The sequence below is a fragment of the Trichosurus vulpecula genome, chromosome 4, assembly GCF_011100635.1.
Source record: "Trichosurus vulpecula isolate mTriVul1 chromosome 4, mTriVul1.pri, whole genome shotgun sequence".
Lineage (NCBI taxonomy): Eukaryota > Metazoa > Chordata > Mammalia > Diprotodontia > Phalangeridae > Trichosurus > Trichosurus vulpecula.
The window spans coordinates 6,044,359-6,066,477 of NC_050576.1; the positions used below are offsets into that span (position 1 = coordinate 6,044,359).

Sequence of the window (22,119 nt, forward strand, 5' to 3'; positions counted from 1 at the left end):
ACAGCAACTCACTGAGTAAGGCACTTTAGTTTGAAGAATATTTATTTTGAGTGAATTAATTTAGGCAGACCAACAGAGGCAAAGTTGTTTCTATCTTATCCAACCACCATGAATTTACTTATATAATCTAATTAGAATGTTCCACTTATGCTAACTGAAATATTCATTCTTAAATGCCCCATTTCGATGCCATAACAGGAAGGTACATGTATCCAGTTTTATACTTACATAAAGGAGTCAATTTGAAGGAATCACTTAGTACTTTATTTTTTTTTTGAAAGCAAGATTTATTTAACAAGTTTCACTTAGCTCAAAATGCCTAATAGGAAATCAAAACACAATGAAAGATTTAAATCAAGACTTCAGAATTTAATATAAACACCAAGACCAAATCCTGAAGTATCCCTATTGTATCTCAAAATTGTCCCTGTTAACCTAAAAAGTTTAAATGTACGTGCCTTACAGGATAGAAAATAAAATAACCTAGAATACGTATGCCAAATGTTTCATTTTTGAAGTGCAGACATCACTCTTATATTTGTCTTACAAAGAAGCATGTCTCCCAACTTGCATCTCAAACAGTGTTCCATGTAATGTGGCATAAAAGCAACATTTAACATAATTGAAACTGCTTTAACCTAAATCTGCTCACTGCTTAAGTACACTCCTACAGCATAACTACCTTGAGAAAAGCTGAAATTGTTTAGCAGTTATAGTCTTTACTAAACTTGGTTATTACATTTTAGATGAATGTTTTACCCTGTTCAAAAATATTGAACCTGAAGTTGTTTTCTTTAAACAAACCTCTTTTCACTTACAGAAGCATAAATCACTAGCTTATATTGCAAAACTGTTAAAATTTGTTTCTGTTTGTTTATGTTCTGTTTGCTTTATGAAAGGTTGACCAATACTCAGTGATCAGGATTACATTCTCCATCCACCATTCATACTGGACATGCCAGACATCTCTCCCTTTCTATTCACTCCCACAGAAGCATGGCTCTTGCTGCTTTAAGTAGATCCTATCCCTTTTTCTTGTCTCCCTATGCAATGTTTAATTGAAAATCATTGGCAATTTCCTGTAAAATTTGGTTATTTCTGTTCATGCTACTTTCAACTCTGTAACCTCCTCAATAACCCCCACTCAGCTGATGGCTATCTGGACCGCTGAAACTGGACAAGCCACCTCCCTTCATTTGGCCACCATAAACACTGCCACTTGCTTCTGTTGTAGAATTCAAGAAGAGTTCTATGTATCTTGGATGCGTATTTGCTTTGCCTTTTGACATAACTGCCACAGTATCTTCATTCAACACCTATCTCTCCAGTCATTCTGCCATCAGGTCCAATTTCAATGTGTACTTGAAAAGGGTTGAGTAGTAAGAAAAAATATAAATATAATTTTTGGAAGTTCTCTAAGACAATTCTCACATGGGGCAGCTAGGTGGCACAGTGAGTAGAGCACCAGCCCTGGAGTCAGGAGGACCTGAGTTCAAATCCTGCCTCAGACACTTGACACATGTACTAGCTATGTGACCTTGGGCATGTCACTTAACCCCAATTGCCCTGCCAAAAAAAAACAAGCAAAAAAAAGATAATTCTCTTGTGCACACAACGGCACATTGTACCTCAGAAAGTGGACCCACCCCATCTATATCTATGATGAGACAGTCCTGAAAATCAATAGCTGAGGTTTTTTCTAAATCTTTACAACTAAAATCCAAATCTATCACTATATCCATTGTGTTCATCATAGCCTCAATACTCTCCACCATAGGCACCTCCTCTCATTCTTTCAAACCCACCTCCAGTACCAGTGCTGTTATAGCCTTTGTCAGCTCTGGGCCTATCATAAGGACCTGGCCACTGTTATCCCATTAGCTTTCAAGGAGGATCAAAACGAGTACGAACTTCTGTGCAGGTGCTCTTGAAGATTTCAATGTAGTTGTGCCCTATTATTTCCTTGTGTTTCTTTAGAGCTTTTTCAGCTCCTTCCTGTGAAGCAAACTGAGTGAAGGCCTCCCCCACACTTCTTTCCTGGAAGTCCACTGATCTTATCACATTTGGCATGATTTTCCAACCCTGAAAAAAACCAAACAACTTCTTGCTTATTACAGTCAAATGCGAGTCCTAGAAGGTCCACAAAGCCATCTGGGCAAGGTCAGAACGACTTGGACCAGTACGTCTCCACATCCAATCAATTTTGAAATGTTGTTTGACTTGAATACTTCAACATATATGTGTCCCATAGTTTCTGTGTCTTTTTTTCAGTGCCAATGTGACTTCATCTGATTCAAGTTCAACGCACGCTTCTCCACTTGGTCTGCCTTCTTGGGTATAGATAAAATGGCCTTATGTACCATTTTAATTTTGCATTCTGACAATTGTTGAACTTCATCAGCTGAGCAGGCCCAGGACAAGCCTCAGACTTTCACCACAAAACCTCCTCTGCCTTCGGTGCTCAGCATCATCTTATTCAGTCACTGGCACCAGCTGGATACTTAACTTTGGCATGGCTATGAGGAAATGACTACACTTTGAATTTTCTAAGCAAAGGAAAGCATTTGCTTTTCTTCATATCACATTTTTAAGAAAACTTAGAGAAACTGCATTCATTTAAAAGAAAATGGTGCCTAGATCTGGATGGACCACTGAAAAAGTTGCAAAAAGGAGACAAACAAGATGCATTTTCCCATTACCTTTGTTTCTTCTCATCGTTGGTCATAATAGAGATATTCCTAAAATTATAAAATTTTACACCTAAAAGGGACCTTCCACCAAATGTTATTTGTTTTAAAAGGGAAGATGTTTATAGCACATTAGTTGAAATGAGCTGAGCAAGATCAAATAGTGATTGATTGAGAAAGTATTAATCTCTAGGTAACCTAGACCTCACAATTCCTCATCCAATATGTTTCTCATTATTACTGTGTCTCTCTTCAATGGAAAGGTTTCTTTTTTGTATTTAATTTATTTATTCAATGTAAGAATTTCTTACGTGACATGCTGTGATTCTAGTAATATCTTTTTATTCTTTGTTTTTTTTCTTCTTATTGTCTCTGCTTTTTCTTTCATGTTCCACCCTTTCTCCCTTATATCTTTTTTTTCTTAGCATAATTTGGACATGAGTAGTCAAAGGACTATTCATTGGTCATCCCTACTTGCTCTCACCATATGACCAAATGATTTTTAAAAATTAGTCATATATAACTTGTTGATATCCTCTACTCTGGCTCTCCTTCATAATTGTCATATATAATAAATTGTAATGACCACAATCACCATGAACCACTCTCCCTTACTCTCTTGGTATTTTTTCCTTTAGGTGAGGGGTATGGGGTGATATTCTAGACTATTAATTTCATTTTTATAGGGAAATCCTGGGAAATTAACCCCAATACTAATGAAAGATTAATAAATTCTATGCAATTTAGAATCATAGAGATTTTCTTAAGGTTCAATGACTTTCTTAGGGTAACACAGACATTATGTTACTGAGACAAGATTTGAACCCACGATGTTATGCCTTCAAAGCCCTCCTTTATGAACTACACTACACTGACCCTGGCCAGTGAACATTTTCAATTTCTCAGAGCCTTTATTGGTCCATGACTCATGGTGTCAAGGATTGAAAGTCTGACAGTAGCAATGTTAGAATTCTGCCATAATATCTTCCAGTTTTCCCAGCAATTTTTCTCAAATAATGAGTTCTTAATCCAGCAGCTGCAGTTGTTAGGTTTACTAAACAGTAGATTGCTAAAGTCATTTACTGTTGTGTCTTGTGCACCTGATCTATTCTACTGATACACAGTTCTATTTCTTACCTAGTATGAAATAATTTTCATGATTGCTGGATATAGTTTGAGATCTGGTATGGCGAGGCTACTTTATTTTTCATTATTTTCCATGAATTCCTTTGATATTCTCAAAATTTTGTTTTTCCAGATGAATTTTGTTATTATTTTTTCTACCTCTCTATTTTTCAATAGTAGAATTGGGATTGTTTTTTATTATACTAGGTAGGCCTACCCATGAGCAATGGATATTTTTCCAATTGTTTAGATCTCACTTTATTTGTGTGAAAAGTGTTTTGTAATTGTGTTCATATAATTCCTGGGTTTGTCTTGGAAAGTAGCCTCCCGAACATTTTTATATGCTCTACAGTAATTTTAAATGAATTTATCTTTATCTCTCTTGCTGAGTCCTGTTGTTAATACATAGAAATACTGATGATTTTTTGGATTTGTTTTAATATCCTGTGACTTTCCTAAAGTTGTCAATTATATTAAGCCTTTTAGTTGAATCTCTAGCACTATCTAAGTATACCATCACATCATCTGCAAAAGTGAGAGTTTTGTCTCCTTACTTCAATTCCTTTTTCTTCTTTTATCACTAAAGACAAAAATTCTAGTACAATACTGAATACTAGTGCTGCTAATAAGCATCCTTGCTTCACCCCTGATTTTATTGGGATGGCTTCTAAATCAGTCCCATTACAGATAATGCTTGCTGATGGTTTTAGATAGATAATAACTATAATTTTAAGGAAAGCTCCATTTATTCCTATCCTCTTTAGTGTTTGTAACAGGATAAGTCAAAAGGTTTTCTGCATCTTTTAGGATAATCATATTATTTCTGTTGGTTTTGTTATTGATATGTATAATTATGCTAACCGTTTTCCTAATTTTGAACCAGCCTTGCATTCCTGGAATAAATCTCACTTGGTCATACTGTGTTATCCTCATGATAAATTGCTGAAATCCCTTTGCTAATATTTTATTTAATTTTTTTTGCATCAATCTTCATTAGGAAAACTGGTGTATAATTTTCTTTCTCTGTTGTGACTCTTCCTGGTTTAATTATCAGCACCATATTTGTGTCATTAAAGAAATTTGGTAGGACTCCTTCTTCACCTATTTTACCAAAGAGTTTATATGATATGGGGATTAATTGTTCTTTAAATATTTGGTAGAATTCACAGGTAAATCCATTTGTCCCTGGAGATTATTTTAGGGAGTTCATTTATGACTTATTAAAATTATGTTTCCAAAGTGAGGTTATTAAAGCATTTAATCCATCTTCTGTTAATCTAGGAATTTATAGTTTTGTAAATATTCTTCCATTTCACTTAGATTCCCAGATTTATTGGCCCATGGTTGTGCAAAATAGCTCCAAATTATTGCTTTAATTTCCTTTATGTTAGTTTTGAATTCACCCTTTTAATTGTTGATACTGTTAATTTAGTTTTTTTCTTTCTTTTTTTAATCAAATTAACCAAAGGTTTAGGTACTTTATTTATTTTTTAATGTTTCTTCCCTACTTTTTCCCTTTGTAATTAGATTTTTATTTTTAGTTTACAACACTCAGTTCCACAAGTTTTTGAGTTCCAAATTTTCTTCCCCTCCCCCTCTCCCCACTACCCCCCTCCCAAATTGGTATGGAATCTGATATATGTTCCGCATCTGCTTTTGCATTAAACTTATTTACACATAGTCAAGTTGTAAAGAAGAATTATGACCAATGGTATTAATCATGAGAAAGAAGAAACAAAACCAAAAAAGGAGAGAAAAAAAGAGAGAGCAAATATTTTGCCTCAATCTGCATTCAGACTGTGTTGTTCTTTCTATGGATGTAGATAGTTCTTTCCATCTTGAGTGCTTTGGAGATATCTTTGAACCTTGCATTGCTGAAAGAGTCAAGTCTATCAAAGTTATTCATCACAGAAGCGATATGACTGTGGTTGTGCATAATGTTTGCCTGGTTATGCTCCCCTCACTCAGCATCAGATCATGTAGGTCTTTCCAGGTTATTAGGAAGTCTGTATCTTCCCCATTTGTTATAACACAATAGCATTCCATCACTTTCATATAACAAACTTGTTTAGCCATTCCACAATTGATGGGTATCCCCCTGATTACCAATTCTTTGCTACCACAAGCTGCTATGAATATTTTTGTACACACAGGTCCCTTTCTCAATTGTGTTATCATTTTGGGATACAGCCCTAGAAGTGGTATTACTACATCAAAGGGTATTCACATTTTATAGCCCTTTGGGCATAGTTCCAAATTACTCTCCAGAATGACTGGATCAGTTCACAACTCCACCAAGAATGTAGCAGAGTTCCAAGTTTCCCACATCCTCTCAAGCATTTATCATTTTCCTGTTTTGTCATGGTAGCCAATCTGACAGGAGAGATGTGGTACCTAAGAGTTGTTTCAATTTACATTTCTCTAATCAATAGTGATTTAGAGCATTTTTTCAAATGCCTATAAGTATCTTTAATTTCTTCCTCTGAAAACTGCCTGTTCATATCTTTCAGCCATTTCTCAATTGGGGAATGACTTGTGTTCCTATCAATTTGGTTCCATTCCTCGTATATTTTAGATGTAAGGCCTTTATCAGAGACACTGGTTTTAAAGATTTTCTCCAAATTTTCTGCTTTCCTCCTAATCTTTGTTGCATTGGCTTTGTTTATACAAAAACTTTTGTAAATCAAGGGGTGAGGGCAGAGCCAAGATAGCTGCATGAAAACAGTGTCTTACTGGAGCTCTCTCACAAGTTCTGTCAGATTCCTATAAAAAAAGTGAATTTGAGCAGATTTGAGAGAGTTAGAAACTGTGAGCAGTCTGAGTGGGGCAAATTTCAAAGCCAGGAGAGACTGAAAGGCTGAATGAATGAGTCTGTAGGCTTGGAGAGTGCTACGCGTGTGGAGCTGCTCCAGACAGCACCAAAGCAGAAGCTGCCAGCCGGGAAACCCATGCGGGAGACAGGCTGGGAGAAAGCTGGGCGCCCAAAACCGGCGGAGATCCCCAGGCCTCCCAACACAGGATGGCAGTCTGTGGAAGCGACGAGAGGCAGCACAATGCCACCAGCTGTGAGACATCAACTTCTAAGGATTGCAGCCCAAAGGTATGAAACATGTCTTCTTAAAACTCCGGGAGACATAATAGCCAGGTAAATGGCTCTAATCCCTCCCCCCCCCTCCCAGAGAATTCCTTGGGGGGGGGGGGGAACACTGGAATAGAGGAGATAGAAGTGGGGCTTCAGTGGCCAAGTAGTAGGAATTCCTGAGTCCCAGAGGGTCAAAGCCAGCAGGGATCAACACCAGGAGCCCAGACATACTCTTGTTCCCCCAGGGGAAATGCCAGACACCAGCTAAAAGAACAAAGAGTTGAGACCATTGCTGAAGAGCAACAGTGCTGGAGAGCAACGCCAGGGGAAGAGGAGATTTTGGGCAGCTAGACCCCTCTCCCAGACTTCAGGAAACTAAAGACTATAATTCACAAAGCCAACAACTACACTCACAATCCCCAGAATAAGAAAGTTGGGACAGAGAGCCCCTGAGCCCCAAAAGCAGAAATTTATTGTAAAGTCAGGAAAAGGCTAACCAAAATGAAGAAGAAGAAAAAAACAAAACAAAAATAAACAAGGACCATGAAAAATCCCCAACTAAATACCAAATTAGAAATACTGAAAATCAAAGAAGAGATTAATAAAATTGAAACCAAGAAAACTATTGAATTAATAAATAAAACAAAGAGCTAGTTTTATGAAAAAACTAATAAAATTGATAAACCTTTGATCAATTTAATTTAAAAAAAAGAAAGAATAAAATCAAATTATCAGTATCAAAAATGAAAAGGAAGAGTTCACCTATAATGAAGAGGGAATCAAAACAATAATTAGGAATTATTTTTCACAATTCTGTGTCCATAAATTTGAAAGCCTTAGATATATGGATGAATATCTACAAAAAAAAATTATTGCCCAGGTTAACAGAAAAGGAAGTAAAATTTCTAAATAACCCCATCCCAGAAAAAGAAATTGAGCAAGCCATCAATGAACTCCCTCTGGCTTTACATGTGAATTCTACCAAACATTTGAAGAATAATTAATTCCTATACTTCGTAGAATATTTGGGAAAATACGTGAAGAAGGAGTCCTACCAAATTCTTTTTATGAAACAAATATGGTGCTAATACCCAAACCAGGTAGAGTCAAAACAGAGAAAGAAAATTATAGACCAGTTTCCCTAATGAATATTGATGCAAAAATTTTAAATAAAATATTAGCAAAAAGATAGCAGCAACTTATCACCAGAATAATACACTATGACCAGGTAGGATTTATTCCAGAAATGCAAGGCTGGTTCAATATTAGGAAAACTATTAGCATAATTGACCATATCAACAACAAAACTAGCAGAAACCATATGATCATCTAAACAGATGCAGAAAAAGCCTTTTAAAAATGCAACACCCGGGGGGGGGTGGAGCCAAGATGGCGGCTGGTAAGCACGGACTAGAGTGAGCTCCGTACCCGAGTCCCTCCAAAAACCTATAAAAATGGCTCTGAACCAGTTCTAGAACGGCAGAACCCACAGAACAGCGGAGGGAGGCAGGGCTCCAGCCCAGGACAGCCCGGATGGTCTCTGTGTGGGCTCTATTCCACACGGAGCTGGGAGCTGGGAGCTGGGAACGGAGTGGAGCAGAGCCCAGCCTGAGCGGCGTGGACGATCCGGACCGGAAGCCGGGCGGAGGGGGCCCTAGCGCCCTGAATACGTGAGCAGTTACCAGACCCCTCGACCCACAAACACCAAAGACTGCGGAGAAGGTTAGTGGGAAAAGCTGCGGGAGTGGAAGGAGTTCACGGTTCGGCTTCCAGCCCCGGGGGCAGCGGAGGTGGGGCAGCTACAGCTGTTGTTACTTCCGACTCCAGGCCCACCTGGTGGGGGGTATTAAGTGGCGGATCACAGCAGGGGTGCACAGCCTGCCGAAGATCTGAGCCCAGTCTGGACTGGGGGTCCTTGGGGAAGGAGGAGTGCGGCTCTGACAGAGCTGGCACCACCCCCCCAAACGTAGAACATAGAACTCTGTAATCTACAAGCAGTCATACCCCACTGAAAAACTCAAGGGTCAAGTTAGTTGGTTGGGAATATGGCCAGGACGCGAAAACGTGCCCAGATTCAGTCTCAGACTTTGGATTCTTTCTTTGGTGACAAAGAAGACCAAAACATACAGCCTAAAGAAGACAGCAAAGTCATAGAGCCTACAACCAAAGCCTCCAAGAAAAACACGAACTGGCCCCAGGCCATAGAAGAACTCAAAAAGGAGTTGGAAAAGCAAGTTAGAGAAGTAGAGGAAAAATTGGGAAGAGAAATAAGAAGGATGCGAGAAAACCATGAAAAACAAGTCAATGACTTGCTAAAGGAGACCCAAAAAAATACTGAAAAATACACTGAAGAAAACAACACCTTAAAAAATAGACTAACTCAAATGGCAAAAGAGCTCCAAAAAGCCAATGAGGAGAAGAATTCCTTGAAAGGCAGAATTAGCCAAATGGAAAAGGAGGTCCAAAAGACCACTGAAGAAAATACTACTTTAAAAATTAGATTGGAGCAAGTGGAAGCTAGTGACTTTATGAGAAATAAGGATATTATAAAACAGAACCAGAGGAATGAAAAAATGGAAGACAATGTGAAATATCTCCTTGGAAAAACCACTGACCTGGAAAATAGATCCAGGAGAGATAATTTAAAAATTATTGGACTACCTGAAAGCCATGATCAAAAAAAGAGCCTAGATACCATCTTTCAGGAAATTATCAAGGAGAACTGCCCTGATATTCTAGAGCCACAGGGCAAAATAGAAATTGAAAGAATCCATCGATCGCCTCCTCAAATAGATCCCAAAAAGAAATCTCCTAGGAATATTGTTGCCAAATTCCAGACCTCCCAGATCAAGGAGAAAATACCGCAAGCAGCCAGAAAGAAACAATTTGAATATTGTGGAAACCCAATCAGAATAACCCAAGACCTGGCAGCTTCTACATTAAGAGATTGAAGGGCTTGGAATGCGATATTCTGGAGGTCAATGGAGCTAGGATTAAAACCTCGAATCACCTACCCAGCAAAACTGAGTATCATGTTCCAAGGCAAAATATGGACTTTCAATAAAATGGAGGACTTTCAAGCTTTCTCAGTGAAAAGACCAGAACTGAATAGAAAATTTGACTTTCAAACACAAGAATCAAGAGAAGCATGAAAAGGTAATCAAGAAACGGAAATTGCAAGGGACTTACTAAAGTTGAACTGTTTTGTTTACATTCCTACATGGAAAGATGATGAGTATGATTCATGAGACCTCAGTATTAGGGTAGTTGAAGGGAATATGCATATATATATATGCATATATATATGTTTATGTATATATATAAGTGAATGTGTATGTATGCATGTATCTATGTGTATATGTATGTATGTGTATGTATGTGTATATATATATATATGTAAAAGAAAGAGAGCAGACACAGGGTGAGTTGAGGATGAAGGGAAGATAGCTAAAAGAAATAAAATGAAATTAAGGGATGAGAGAGTAACTTACTGAGAGAGGGAGATAGGGAGAGATAGAATGGGGTGGATTATCTCCCATAAAGGTGGCAAGAGGAAGCAGTTCTAGGAGAGGAGGGGAGTGGGCAGGTGAGGGGGGAATGAGTGAACCTTGCTCTCATCAGATTTGGCCTGAGGGGGAATACCATACATACTCAGTTGGGTATCTTACCCCACAGGAAAGAAGAGGGAGGAAGATAAAAAAAAAAAAAAATAAAAGGCAGGGGGATGATGGAGTGGAGGGCAGATGGGGGTGGAGGTAATCAAAACAAACACTTTGGAAAGGGGACAGGGTCAAGGAAGAAAATTCAATAAAGCGGGACGGGTTGGGAAGGAGCAAAATGTAGTTAGCCTTTCACAACATGAATATTGTGGAAGGGTTATACATAATAATACATGTGTGGCCTAGGTTGAATTGCTCAACTTCTTAGGGAGGGTGGTGGGAAGGGAAGAGGGAAGGGAATTTGGAACTCAAAGTTTTAAAATCAGATGTTCAAAAACAAAAAAACTTTTTGTATGCAACTAAAAAATAAGATACACAGGCAATGGGGCGTAGAAATTTATCTTGCCCTACAAGAAAGGAAGGGAAAAGGGGATGAGAGGGGAGGGGGGGTGATAGAGGGGAGGGCTGACTGGGGAACAGGGCAACCAGAATATACGCCATCTTGGAGTGGGGGGGGAGGGCAGAAATGGGGAGAAAATTTGTAATTCAAACTGTTGTGAAAATCAATGCTGAAAACCAAATTTGTTAAATAAATTAATTGCATTTAAAAAAAAAAAGAATCTAAGACTTAAAAAAAAATAATAATTGATCAAAAAAAAAATGCAACACCCATTTCTATTAAAAACAGTAGAAATCATAGGAATAAATGGAGCCTTCCTTAAAATTATAAATACCATCTACCTAAAACCATCAACAAGCATTATTTGTAATGGGGATAAGCTAGATGCATTCCCAAAAAGATCAGGTGTGAAACAAGGATGTCCATTATCACCCCTACTGTTCAATTTGGTCCTAGAAATGTTAGCTGTAGCAATGAGAAGAAAAAGAAATAGAAGGAATTAGAATACGCAAAGAAGAAGTTAAATTATCACTTTTTTCAGATGATATGATGGTATACTTAGAGAATCCTACAGAATCAAGTAAAAAACTACTTGAAATCACAAACAACTTTAGCAAAGTTGCAGAATATAAAAGAAACCGACATAAATCTTCAGCATTCCTATACATTACTAACAAAGCCCAAGAGCAAGAGATAGAAAGAGAAATTCCATTCAGAGTTACTGTAGTCACTATAAAATATTTGGGAATCTTTGTGCCAAGACAAACCCAGGGCCTATATGAACATAATTATGAAACACTTTTCGTGCGAATAAAGTCAGATCTAAATAAATGGAAAAATATCAGTTGCTCATGGTTAGGCTGAGCTAGTATAGTAAAAATGACAATTTTACCTAAATTAATTTGTCTATTCAGTGCCATACCAATTGAACTACCAAAATATTATTTTACATTAGCTGGATAAAATAATGACAAAATTCATCTGGAGGAACAAGAGGCCTGGAACATCTAGGGTATTAATGAAAAGAAATGCTAGAGAAGGTGGCCTAGCCATACCAGATATTAAATTGTACCATACATCTGCAGTCATCAAAACCACCTGGTACTGGCTAAGAAAAAGAGTTGTGGATCAGGGGAATAGGATAGGTACACAAGACGGAGAAGTCAACTACTATAGCAATCTACTCTTTGATAAGCCCAAAGAGGCCAGCTTCTGGACTAAGAATTCACTATTTCATAAAAACTGCTGGGAAAATTGGAAAATGTTAGGGTAGAAACTGGGCATAGATCAATATCTTACACCATATCCCAAAATAAAGTCAAAATGGGTTCATGATTTAGGAATAAAGCCCGATACTATAAGCAACTTGAGAGAGTAAGGAATAGTTTACCTATCAGATTTGTGGAAAAGAAATAATTCATGACCCAACAAGAGAGAGAGCATTGCAAAATACAAAATGGATAATTTTGATTATGTTAATTTGAAATATTTTTGTACAAAAAAAGCCAATGCAGCAAAGATTAGGAAGGAAGCAGAAAATTGGGAGAAAATCTTTACTACTAATCACTCCTGATTAGAGAAATGCAAATCAAAACAACTCTTAGATACCACATCTTTCCTGTCAGATTGGCTAAAATAACAAAACAGGAAAATGATAAATGCTGGAGAGTATGTGGGAAAATTGGAACATTGTTACATTGCTGGTGGAGTTGTGAACTGATCCAGCCATTTTGTAGAGCAATTTGGAACTATGCCCATAGGGCTATAAAAATGTTCATACCCTCTGACCCAGCAATACCACTTCTAGGGTTTTATCCCAAAGAGATCACACAAGTAGGAAAAGGACCCACATGTACAAAAACATTTATAGCGGCATTTTTTGTGGTAGCTAAGAATTGGAAATCACAGGGATGCCCATCAATTGGGGAATGGCTGAACAAGCTGTGGTATATGGAGGTAATGGAATAGTATTGTGGTATAAAAAATGGGGATGATACAGACTTCATAAGAACCTGGAAAAACCTACACAATGTAATGCTGAGTGAGCGGAGCAGAGCCAGGAAAACATTATACACAACCACAGGTATATGGATTCTGTGATGACTAACCCTGACAGACTTTGCTCTTCTCAGCAACACAATATGCAGAGACAGCTCCAAAGGAGTCACGATGGAGAATGCTATCTACATCCAGAGAAAGAACTATGAAGTATGAATGCAGATTGATGCACACTTCATGCTCGCCTTCCCCGCCTTTTTTTTAATCTTTCTTGTTTTTGTTTTTGGGTTGTTTTGGATTTTTTTTTTGGTTCTGTTTCTTCTTTCTCATGATTCATTCCATTGGTCATAATTCTTCTCCACAACTTGACTAGTGTGTAAATTAATTCAATGCGAAGTTATATGTGGAAGTTATATGGGATTCCATGCCATCTTGGGGAGGGAGAGAGGGAGGGAGGGAAGAAAATCTGGAACTCAAAATTATGTAGAACTTAGTGTTGTAAACTAAAAAAAAGTTATGATGGTGATGCTAGCATTTTATAGCACTTTAAGGTTTTCAAAGTCTTATAAATTTTTAAAATGTAAAAATGTATATAAATTTTTATTTATAAAACAAATAAAATGCATTTTAATATAAGAATATTTTCAATTTATAATAATCAAAAATATTCATTTTGCATTTTGTAATGCTATCTATCTCTTGTTGGATCATGAATTGTTCCCTTTTCCATAAATCTGACAGACAAAATGCTCCTTGCTCTCCCAAATTGCTTATAGTATCAGCCTGTATTGCTAAGTCATGAAACCATTTTGATTTTATTTTGATATACAGCAAAAGATATTGGGCTATGTCCAGTTTCTTCGATACCATTTTCCAATTTTTCCAGCAGTTTTGGTGAAATAGTGAAATTTCAGCCCATAAGCTGGATTCTTTGGATTTATCAAAGAGTAGATTGCTTTCATCGTTGACTACTGCATCTTGTGTACCTAACCTATTCCACTGATCCACCACTCTTTTGCTTAGCCAGTACCAAGAAGTTTTGTTGACTGCTGCATTGTAGTACAGTTTAATAACTGGTATGGCTAGGCCACCTTCCCTAGCATTTCTTTTCATTAATTCTCTAGTTATTCTGGACCATTTGTTTTTCCAGATGAATTTTGTTATTATTTTATCCAGCTCCATAAAATAATTTTTTGGTAGTTCAATTGGTATGGCACTGAATAAGTAAATTAATTTAGGTAAAAATGTCATTTTTATTATATTAGCTCAGTCTAACCACAAGCAAGTGATTGTTTTTTTCATTGATTTAGATCTGACATTATGTGTGTGAAAGGTGTTTCATATTTATGCTCAGATAGGCCCTGGTTTCATCTTGGCAGGTAGACTCCCAAATATTTTATAGCATCTACAGTAACTTTAAATGGAATTTCTCTTTCTATCTCTTGCTGTTGGGCTTTCTTAGTAATATATAGGAATGCTAAAGATTTATGTCGGTTTATTTTATATTCTGCAACTTTGCTAGAGTTTTTTTTTTTGTTGTTATTAGTTCAAGTAGGTTTTCACTTGATTCTCTAGCATTCTCTAAATATATCATCATATCATCTGCAAAGAATGATAACTTAATTTCTTCTTTGCCTATTCTAATTCCTTCAATTTCTTTTTCTTTTCTTATTGATAAAGCTAACATTTCTAGTACCAAATTGAATAATAGGGGTGATAATGGACATCCTTGTTTCACCCCTGATCTTACTGAAAATGCATCTAGCTTATCCCCATCACAAATAATGCTTGCTGATGGTTTTAGGTAGATGCTACTTATAATTTTAAGGAAGGCTCCATTTTTTCCTATGTTTTCTAGTGTTTTCAATAGGAATGGGTTTTGTATTTTATCAAAGGCTTTTTCTGCATCTATGGATGTGATTATATGGTTTCTGCTAGTTTTGTTGTTGAAATTCTCAATTTTGCTGATTGTTTTCCTAATATTGAACCATCTTTACATTCCCGGAATAAATCCTACCTGGTCGTAATACATTATTCTGCTGATAAGTTGCTACAGTCTTTTTGTTAATATTTTATTTTAAACTTTTTACATCAATATTCATTAGGGCAATTGGTCTATGATTTTCTTTCTCTGTTTTTACTCTTTCTGGCTTAGGTATTAGTACCATATTTGTGTCATGAAAAGAATTTGGTAGGACTCCTTCTATTTTCCCAAATAGTCTATAAAGTGTGGGAGTTATTTGTTCTTTAAATGTTTATAGAATTCATATATAAAACCATCTAACCCTGGAGATTTTTTTCTAGGGAGTTCCATGATGGCTTGGTCAATTTCTTTTGCTGACATGGAGTTATTTAGGTATTTTATTTCCTCTTCTGTTAACCTACACAATTTATATTTTTGTAAATATTCATCCTTTTCCTTCAGGTTGTCACATTCATGGGCCTACAAGTGGTCAAATTAATTGCTAATTATTGTCTTAATTTCCTCCTAATTGGAGGTGAATTCACCCTTTTCATTTTTGATACTGGTAATTTGGTTTTCTTCTTTTTTTCATCAAATTAATCAAAGGTTTACTGATTTTTTTATAAAACCAGGTTTTAATTTTGTTTATTAGTTCAAAAATTTCTTTGATTTCAATTTTATTAATCTCTCCTTTTGTTTTCAGGATTTCTAATTTGATATTTAATCGAGGATTTCAATTTGTTCTTTTTCTAGCTTTTTCAGTTGTTTGCCCAATTCATTGATCTCTTTTTTATCTATTTTATTCATGTAAGTATTTAGAGATATAAAACTTCCCCTAAGAACAGCTTTTCCTGCATCCCACAAGTTTTGGTGTGTAGTCTCATTGTTGTCATTCTCTTGAATGAAGCAATTAATTATTTCTGTGATTTGTTCTTTATCCCGCTCATTTTTTAGGATATTTAGGATATTTAATTTCCAATTAATTTTTAGTTTATCTTTCCATGGCCTTTTATTATAAATAAGTTTAATTGCATCATGATCTGAAAAGGATGCATTGAATATTTCTGGCTTTCTGTATTAGATTATGAGCTTTTAATGCCCTAGTACCTGATAAAATTTTGAGTATGTGCCATGTACAACTGAAAAAAAGTATAATCCTTTTTATCCCCATTTAGTTTTCTCCAGAGGTCTGTCATATCTACCTTTTCTAAAATTCTATTAATCTCTTTAACTTCTTTCTTATTTATTTTGAGGTCAGATACATCAAGTTCAGAGAGGGGAAAGTTGTGGTCCCCCACTAGTATAGTTTTGCTCTCTATTTCTTCTTGTAACTCCCTCAAATTCTAAGAATTTGTATGCTATACTACTTGGTGCATATATGTTAAGTAATTATATTGCTTCATTGTCAATTTTGATTTTTGTCAGGATATAGGGTCCTTCCTTATATCTTTTATTTTAATCTATCTTTTCTTTTGCTTTCTCTGAGATTAGGATTACTACCCATGGAGTGTTTTCTGGTTTTTTTTTAAATTTTATTTGAAGCATAATATATTTTACTCCAACCTTTTACCTTTACCCTGAGTGTATCCCCCTGTTTCAAATGTGTTACTTGTAAACAGTATATTGTAGGATTATGGTTTCTAATCCATTATCCTATCCACCTCCATTTTATGGGAGAGTTCATCCCTTTCACATTCACAGTTATGATTAGTATCTGTGTCTTTTTACCCATCCTGATTCCCCCTGTTTATGCTTTTATTTTTCCCTTCTCCTTTCCACTCCTCAAAAGAGTTCTGCTTTTGATCACTGTCTTCCTCAATTTCCCCTCCCTAATTACATCCCTCCCTTAGCTTACACTTTTCCCCTTGCTACTTCTTCCCTCCCTTCTATCCACCCCCCCTTTTCTTTCCTCTTTTCCCTCCTACTGCCTATGGGACAACTTTGATTTCTATACTTACCAGAGTATGTTATTCCCTCCTTGAACCAAATCTGATGAGAGTAAAGCTCAAACACTGCTCTTCTCCCTCCCTTCTTTCCTTCTATGTTTTTGTGCCTCTTCATGTTGCATAATTTACCCTTTTCTACCTCCTCCTTACTTTTTATCCCAGAACAATCTCTTTGTACCCCTTAATTATGTTTTTTATCATCACATCAGGTACTTTATGCTGTTACACTCAGTCTATGTATATCCCTTACAATTGTCATAATAATGACACCATTCTCAATATTGACAAATATGTAACATATATAAATCAATGTAATCCTATATAAGGAAGTAAACAATTTTTCCTTATTAAATAACATATTTTTCCCTGCTTATCTTTTTATTTCTCTCTTTTGTTTTGTATTTGAAGATCAAGTTTTCCATTGCGCTCTGGCCTTTTCATCAGGAAGGTCTAGAAGTCCCTTATTTCATTGAATGTCCATCTCCTTGCCTGAAAAATTATGTTTAGTTTTGCTGGGTAGTTGATCCTTGGTTGTAGAACACGCAGTTTTCAGAGGAAGAAATTAAAGGTATCTATAGGCATATGAAAAAATGCTCTGGATCACTACTGATTAGAGAAATGCAAATCAAAACAACTCTCAGATACCACATCTCTCCTGTAAGATTGGCTAAAATAACAAAGCAGAAGGATGATAAATGCTGGAGAGGATGTGGGAAAATTGGAACAGTGTTACATTGCTGGTGGAGTTGTGAGATGATCCAGCCATTTTGGAGAGTAATTTGGAACTATGCCCAGAGGGCCATAGTAATGTTTATACACTTTGACCCAGCAATACCACTTCTAGGGTTGCATCCCAAAGAAATCACACAAGAGGGAAAGGGACCCATATGTACAAAGATATTTATAGCAGCTCTCTTTTTGGTAGCCAAGAATTGGAAATCAAAGGGATGCCCATCAATTGAGGAATGGCTGAACAAGCTGTGGTATATGAAGGTAATGGAATACTATTGTGCCATTAGAAATGGGGATGATACGGACTTCGTAACAACCTGGAACAACCTACACGACATAATGCTGAGTGAGCGGAGCAGAGCCAGGAGAACCACAGATATATGGATTCCGTAAGGACCAACCCTGACACACTTCTCTCTTCTCAGCAACGCAAGGTGCAAGGACAACTGCAGGGGACTCAAGATGGAGAATGCTATCTTCACCCAGAGAAAGAACTGTGAAGTTTGAATGCAGATTGAAGCACAGTACATGGTCACCTTTTTTCTTCTCTTTTGTTTTTGTTTTTGGGATTTTGTTTTTTTTTTTTTTTGGTTCTGTCTCTTCTTTCTCATGATTCATTCCATTGGTCATAATTCTTCTCCACAACTTGACCAACTTGACTAGTGTATAAATTAATTCAATGCAAAGTTATACATGGTAGTTATATGAGATTCAATGCTGTCTTGGGGAGGGAGGGGGGAGGGAGGGGAGAAAATCTGGAACTCAAAATTATGTAGAACCGTGTGTGGTAAACTAAAAATAAAAAAAATGTATATATATATTTAAAAAAAAAGAAGAAGAAAATTAAAAAAAAAATATCCATCTCCTTTCCTGAAAGATTATGCTCAGTTTTGCTCAATAGTTGATTCTTGGTGGTAATATAACCTTTGTAGCCTTCTTGAATATCAAATCCCAATCTCTCTGATCCTGCAATGTAGAAGTCACTAACTCTTATGTAACCCTGATTGTGACTCCCTGATATCTTAATTGTTTTTTTTTTGTTTTGTTTTGTTTTTCCTGGCTGCTCGTAGTATTTTTTTCCTTGACTTGATTTCCTAGAATTTGGCTACACTATTCTTGGAGTTTCCATTTTGCAATCTCTTTCAGATGATCACTGGACTTTTTCAATGACTGTTTTGCCCTCCAGTATTAGGGTATATGGGAAGTTTTCCTTTTAATTTCTTAAAAGATGCTGCCTAAGCTCTTTTTTTAAAAATCTGGGCTTTCAGGCAGTCCAATAATTATGAAATTAACTCTCCTGGATCTATTTTCCAAGTTGGTTGTTTTTCCCATGAGGTATTTTACATTTTCTTCTACTTTTTTCATTACTTTGAATTTTTTTGAGTGATACTTGATGATTCATGTAATCATTAGATTGCACTTGACCAATTATGATTTTTAAGTAATTATTTTGTTTAACTAGTGTCTGTACCTGCTTTTCCATTTGGCTAATTCTACTTTTTAAGGAGTTTTTCCAGTGGATTTTTCCCCCCATTTGGCCAATTGTATTTTAAGGAATTGTTTTCTTCAGCCAATTTTTGCCCTTCCTTTTTCAAGCTGCTGGATATTTCTTGCAAATCTCTTATTACTTTTTTGCATTTTTTTCATCTACCTCTCTTGTTTGACTTTTAAAATCCTTCGAGTGTGGGAGCCAAGATGGCAGAGTAGAAGCAGGGACCTGCTTGCTCTCTCCCCCCAAACCCCTCAAAATGTCTCTAAAAATGATTCTAAACCATTTCTAGATCACCAGAACCCACAAAATGATAGATGAAACAGATTTCCAACCCAAGGCAATCTGGAAGGCTGACAGGAAGGGTCCATTGCACTGGGCTCAGAGTGGAGTGCAGCCCAGTGTGGGCTGTGCCAGCACAGACAGGGCTGGAGCAGGCCCCAGGACACTGAATCAGTGGCAGCTATGGCAGGTTCCAGACTTCTCATACCACAAATGTCAAAGACAGCTTCAAAATTCAGTGGGAAAAGCCCCTCACTTGGATGAGAGCAGAGCATGGTCTGACCTCAGCCTGAGCCACAATCTCAGGGTGGTGGCAGCCACTGCCAAAGCAGCAGCTGCTTCTGTAGCTTTGGCCTACAGACAGTGGGCTGAGTGGCTTATCTGGGTGGCAGTCCCAGGTGGTGGTCCTGGGGTGAGAAGGGGTACTGGCATAGTGGAGCTGGTGGTGGCTGTGGAGAGAAAGCCCTCCTCACATTTCTAGGGTAGAAAAGAGTGCTTCTGGTTGCTCATGTACCAGAGCAAACACCTCTTCTTTGGTCATATCACTTTAGGAGAAATGAAAATTTATATTTGTGTTTATTTGTATGTATATGTTTATATATGTATACGTGTATGTATGTGTGTGTGTGTGTGTGTGTGTGTGTAGACAGTGTGTACTGAGTGAGCTGAATATGAAGGGATGATATCTAAAAAATAAAATTAAGTGTTCAGAGGAATGTACTGGGAGAATGAGAAAAGGAGAGGTAGAATGTAGTAAATCATCTCACATAAAAGAGGAAAGAAAACTTTCACAGTGGAGGGGAAGAGAGGGGAGGTGGGAGAGAATAAGTGAACCTTAGTCTTATCTGATTTGGCTTCAAGAGGGAATAACATATATGCTCCATTGGGTATGGAAGTCTATCTTATCTTACAGGAAAGCAGGAGTGAAGGAGATAAGAGATGGGAGATAATAGAAAGCAAGGCAGTTTGGGGAAAGGGGTAATCAGAACCAAACACTTTTGTGGAGGGACAGGTCAAAGGAGAGAATAGAATAAACAGGGACAGTATAGAGGGAAATATAATTAATCTTTTACAACATGACTGTTATGAAAGTGTTTTGCTTGACTACACATGTATAAACTATATTGAACTGCTTACTTTCTCAATGAGGGTGGTTGGGAAGTTGGGAAAGGAGAGAATGTGGAACTCAAAGCTCTAAAAACGAATGTTAAAAACTGTTTTTACATGCAACTGGGAAATGAGATATTCAGGCAATGGGGTATAGAAATCTATCCTGCGCTACAGGAAAATAGAAGTGAAGGGGATAAGAAAAGGGGGTGACAGAAGGGAGGGAAGATTGGAGGAAGGGCTAATCAGAATGCACGTTATCCTTGGGTGGGGGAGGGGAGAAATGGGGAGAAAATTTGGAATTCAAAGTCTTGTGGAAGTGAATGTTGAAAACTGAAAATAAACAAATTTTAAAAAAAGGTTAAGACAGATATAAATAAAAGTCTATCAAAAAATAAAGTTGTTCTTGAGCTCTTCCAAGAAGGTTATTTGGGCTTTGGATCAATTCATATTCCCCTTTGAGGTTTTGGATGTCATTATACTGACAATGGTGTCCTCTTCTGAGTTTGCATTTTGATCTTCCCTGTCACCATAGCAACTCTCTATACTTAATGTTTGTTTTTGCTTTTTTTTCATCTTGCTTGCCTATTTCCTGGCTTTTAAAGTTGAGCTCTCCTGCTGGAGCACAGGGCATGACCGCAAGCTTCTTGTGCTGGGGGGCAGGGGTCTAGTCTCTGCCAGTGTGTCCTGGGGCTTCAGGTGATGGCAGCTGGGGGCCATAGGGGTCTGGCAGCTTAACTGGGGCAGAGATGGGGTCCTAGTTGTGTTTTATGTTATGTTATGAGTCTAGGTGAGGTTTTTCTACATTTCCTTGAGGCTACACTGAAGCATATGGAGTTCTGGCTGCTGGAAGATGCTCACTCATGGTTGCACCAAAGTATATGATGATTCTTTGAGCTGGAGTCTACCAGTTCTCCTGTTTGTGCTAAGGCATGTGGGGGTCCTGGTGCTGGTGTTTGCTTCCTTCACCACATTGGGGCTCACTGATTTGCTAAGGTGTGGTTTGCTGCTGGCTGGTTGAGTTGCTTCCTGTTCTGGAATGTGTTCCCATTTTACCGAAGTGAAATGGTTCTTGCATATCCTCCAAGTTTTTCCAATGAAGTATTTTGTGGTTTCTTCTACTTTTTTCTTTTAATTTTGTTTGACTGATTCTTGATGTCTAATAGAGTCATAAGCTTCCCCTCACCCAATACTAATTTTTAATGAATTATGCTGTTCAATTAGCTTTGGTTCCTCCTTTTCCATTTGTCCAATTCCACCTTTAGAGGAAGTGTTTTTTCAGTGAATTTTTTCCCCATTTGGACAATTCTCTTTTTAAGGAGTTGTTTTCTTCCATCATTTTTTGGTGCTTCCTCTTTCAAGCTGTTGACTTTTTTTCATAATTCTCCTGCATAACACTCATTTCTTTCCCCAACTTTTCTTCTACATCTCTACTTGATTTTTAAAGTCTTTTTTAGCTCTTCCAAGAGGACTTTTGGGCTGAGACCAATTCATATTCCTCCTTGAGGCTTTGTATATATGTATTTTGATATTGCTATATTCTTCTGAGTTTGTGCTTAGATCTTCTCTGTCACTATAGTAGTTTTCTGTGGTCAGAGCTAATTTTTGGTTTTTTGCTCATTAAAAAAAAATGAACTTTGTTCCTGGGC

The 22,119-nt window shown here is 37.1% G+C and overlaps 1 pseudogene; it reads right to left on the reverse strand.

Annotated features, from left to right (window-relative positions):
• Positions 1-1,043: 1,043 nt before the first annotated feature.
• Positions 1,044-2,471, reverse strand: LOC118848240 (annotated as a pseudogene).
• Positions 2,472-22,119: the final 19,648 nt, after the last annotated feature.